At 39.9% G+C, this 4,024-nt stretch overlaps 1 pseudogene; it reads left to right on the top strand.

Moving 5' to 3' along the window:
* The first annotated feature begins 3,382 nt into the window (after positions 1-3,382).
* Positions 3,383-3,757, top strand: LOC112102291 (annotated as a pseudogene).
* The last annotated feature ends 267 nt before the right edge of the window (positions 3,758-4,024 follow it).

The raw sequence follows: 4,024 nt of genomic DNA, 5'->3' as shown, positions 1-4,024 counted from the left end.
TGGCCTTTGAGAAGGCGGTTCTCATAGCATTTTGAAGATTACAGTCTTTGGCATTGTATTGCCCATTAAAGACCAGATTCTGCCTAATCCCTGCATGGTGACAAAAGGGAGGTGGAGGGGGACTCAAATATCCTACAAAAGGTACATTCAATAGAGAAGGTATAAGGAAGGGAGAGGGCACAGGGCAGGATGGGAACAATGGGAATCCATGAGCTCAGTGTGATGATGATACCTATCCAGTTTTGAAGCACTAAGTAATGCAATAGATACAGCAATTGCTTATGCTGGTCCAATAATGTTGCTATTTAATTAGACTTTTTTACACCACGTAAAAGGTGTATTAGCCACCCTGCTCCTTAGTCCCTTCTTTAGTTTCTCAGAGTCACTCCATGGTCTCGGTCCTTTTGCCACACCCCTTTCACTGGAATCCTGCAATTCTCCCACGCTTAGGTTGACGGCAGAGTACAGTGGCTAGGCTCACACGCCCTTGGAACTTGTCAGGACCCTCTGATATAGGCACCTGCTCATCTCTCTTCAAAGATGAATGACCAGTGTGAATTTCCCAGACTAATCAGTTCTTTCCTAAAAACAAGATATTTATTTAGTAGAGAAAAGCATAGAGTAGAAAGATGATTTAAAAGCAAAACAAACATGAATGCATCTATTCCCCCAATGGCCTCTTCAGGGTAAGTGATTCTGTTGGCACTAGCCAATACATAGGCAGAGGGAAGAGAAAGGGGCAAGCCTTCTGCCCCACCTGTGTACATTGATCAATGGTGGGGAGAGCCTTTGTAAGCGCAGTGCAATGGCTGAACTCTCCAGGAGCTCCTCTCTGAGACACAATGCCTCCCACAGCTATCACTAGGGCAGCGCATCTCCAGAACAACCTAACATGGAGGGCTTAATGTTCTAATATCTTAATATCCCAGGCTAGTCATATTTTTAATAGCAAAGGTTTCCATTAATGAAAAAATTGTCATATTAAAATTGTCTTAGTGTCAGCCTTTCAAGAGAAGAACCTTAGCTTTTTTTTTTTCTGTTTGCTGTTGACATTGAAGGCCTTTATGTTATCCTACCATTAAAATCATATTCAATAATTTAAAGAACATAACATTTTATTTGTCCAAACCAGTGGACAAAAATAATTAGTAAAGTCCAGCTATATTTCTACATCAAATAATATAGGTGACAGATAAATATGTCTGACAAGCTTTTGATCACACAGTCACTGATTTTTATTAGTTCTCGTGCTCTACCATTCAGATGCTATCCATTTTGATAGGTTTATACATCTCAAAGAAAATACTACTTCAGTTTCTTTATTGAAAGAAAGTGGAAGTCAGATAAAAGACATTATAGCTATCAAATCTCAGGAGTGCAGCAGAAATTAAGCAACGTCTTCTGAATACTAACAGCTCCGTACAAATAACACTTCAAGGTAATTCTACTTGGAGGTCTGGGAGTGTCAGGTACTGAAAATTGTAATTAGTCTAGCTAATGTGGATGATTAAATGAAGGTTTCTCTGGAGTGGATTCCAAAAACTATTAAGACTCTGAGGCAAAGGAAAAGAAAATGGAAAAATGATCAGGTTTTTCGCAGATTCAAAGTGTTGGTAACAAAATGATTTGCCTTGATACTTTTTTCAAATGATTTTCAGAAGGTATCCTGATGCTATTTCCCTAAACTTATAGAAGCCACGAGCATCTATATAGTGTTAGTAACTGCTATTAGTGTTAGTTATAATATTTGCAGAGGTATAGATTGGGCGGTTTTCAAATTCATGCTGACATAAGTGACACTCGTCTCTCGTTACATTGTGTTAAGCTAACAATGCCACAAGCATCAGTGATGACTTTCTTGAAGTACGTGTGGAGGATGTTGGGCAAGACCTTTGGAGTACAGCAACGTTCCTGAAGCTGGTTATAAATGGTGATTCTGGTCTTAGGACCCATTCCAGCTCCCGTTGAAGTAAATAGCAAAACTGCTGCAGACTTCAATGGGAATTGAATTGGGCTCTTAATACATTTAAGGACTTTTCTTTTACTTGTAGAACTTTTATCATGAAAATATTCATCTACCAATTCATTGTACAGGCAGAATGGTTTTACCATGAGAAACATGCTTCAGTGTGATGATGATACCTATCCAGTTTTGAAGCACTAAGTAATGCAATAGATACAGCAATTGCTTATGCTGGTCCAATAATGTTGCTATTTAATTAGACTTTTTTACACCATGTAAAAGGTGTATTAGCCACCCTGCTCCTTAGTCCCTTCTTTAGTTTCTCAGAGTCACTCCATGGTCTCGGTCCTTTTGCCACACCCCTTTCACTGGAATCCTGCAATTCTCCCACGCTTAGGTTGACGGCAGAGTACAGTGGCTGGGCTCACAGGCCCTTGGAACTTGTCAGGACCCTCTGATATAGGCACCTGCTCATCTCTCTTCAAAGATGAATGACCAGTGTGAATTTCCCAGACTAATCAGTTCTTTCCTAAAAACAAGATATTTATTTAGTAGAGAAAAGCATAGAGTAGAAAGATGATTTAAAAGCAAAACAAACATGAATGCATCTATTTCCCCATATGACCCTCAGTGACTGATACCTGTAGAGAAAGGAAACACTGCGTCTTAACTAAGGAAGATGTAATTAATTAGTCCTTCTATATTATTCTGTGATCGAGTGGAATTAAGTATCAACTGAGTGTTCATTATTTATTTATTTAGTAATCTGAATGTAATAAATTGCCTATCTGATTACTAGGTGGTAAATAATGATTGAGAAAACATAGTATGGATAAATATCCTGAATACAAATAAAATACAAAGATTCCCAACCAGGCCCCATTACAACATAGCAAAGTATAACATAGTCATCCTATGATCATCAGCACATAATAAACCCACAACTCAATATGCCTACATAAAATAAAACAGACATAAAAAATAAAATATCACAGCTAAAAACTGGGACCTCGGTGAGGGACATTAGCCAAAATTCAGAACAGACACAGTGCTTCCCCCCCCCCCCCCGCACCCCAGACATTGCCCTCCCATCAAGGTATCAGGCAGCTCTGTCCAGATCAGAACAATCTTATCCACGTGAAAATTACTCAAAGCAAGAAAAATTTGACTCTGACCCCACATGGAAACTGTCCAGATAAAATAGGCTGTCAATTGCCCAGAATAGCTCCACTTCTCAGCACTTTGCAGATGCTATGATAGAAATGAAGACACCCTTCTTTGCCTCTTGCATAGTAACAACGAAGGGCTTCAAGAGCTTTCTATGTCACAATTAGTCCAAGTTGGAATGAAAATTTTGCCACCAGCACTCCAGCTTGTTCTTTCTGTATTTTATTGAGTGAACTGTCTTCAGAAATCAGAATGCCTGATCCACCTAACTCTGCTGCTGCTGCTCCCAAGACGGGCTCTAAGAAAGCAGTGACTAAGACTCGGAAAAAGGGAGATAAGAACTGGTTCAAGACAAGGAAGAAGTGTTACTCTATCTACATGTACAAAGTGCTGAAGCAGGTTCACGCTGACACCAGCATTTCTTCCAAGGCAATGGGCATTATGAACTCTTTCGTCAATGAGGGCATTGCTGAGGAGGTATCCTGCCCGGTGCATTAAAACAAGTGCTTGACCATCACTTCCCAGGAGATCCAGACCGCTGTGCTCCTGCTGCTGCCGGGGGAACTGGCTAAGCATGCTGTGTTCAAGGGCACCAAGGCTTTTATTAAGTACACCAGCAGCATGTAATAGGTACCACAGTCTTCCCTCTTGAATCATCTGGTGTACACCATCTCTGTAATTTGGTGGACCTGTGAAGATGGACTAAAGGAAAATAAATTTAGGAACAGTTGTACTAATAATCAGAAGCCAATGAATATTATAAAGTCCTACCAGGCCATCAATAGAGTGGTCAACTGTATAATATTCTGAAACAGGTTTTAATGCCTTTATGTAGCTTTGATGCCAAAATGATCACAGACCTCATTCAAATGCACAGGTGTGCTAAAGCATTCT

Source organism: Terrapene carolina, unplaced genomic scaffold, assembly GCF_002925995.2.
Source record: "Terrapene carolina triunguis isolate 2854851 unplaced genomic scaffold, T_m_triunguis-2.0 Scaffold22, whole genome shotgun sequence".
Classification (NCBI taxonomy): Eukaryota; Metazoa; Chordata; order Testudines; family Emydidae; genus Terrapene; species Terrapene triunguis.
This window is presented reverse-complemented; position numbering and strand designations above follow the sequence as displayed.